Here is a 207-nt window from a genome sequence, read left to right as displayed (position 1 = left end):
CCCTCATAACCCAGTCACCTCCCAAGATGCCTCCACTTGCCCCCTGCTTTACTCTTACCTTGCGGAGCTCAAATGTCCAATTACTCGATACTGCTGCATTAGGGAGCAAATTTCCAACATACTCAAAGCATTTCTTACAGGTGAGAATGAAAGAGAGGAAGGAAGGAAGGAAGGAAGGAAGGAAGGAAGGAAGGAAGGAAGGAAGGA

The sequence above is a fragment of the Fukomys damarensis genome, unplaced genomic scaffold (assembly GCF_012274545.1).
Source record: "Fukomys damarensis isolate Sample0158 unplaced genomic scaffold, DMR_v1.0_HiC HiC_scaffold_4, whole genome shotgun sequence".
NCBI lineage: Eukaryota > Metazoa > Chordata > Mammalia > Rodentia > Bathyergidae > Fukomys > Fukomys damarensis.
The sequence above is the reverse complement of the archived record's forward strand: the minus strand, read 5'-3'. Positions refer to the sequence as shown.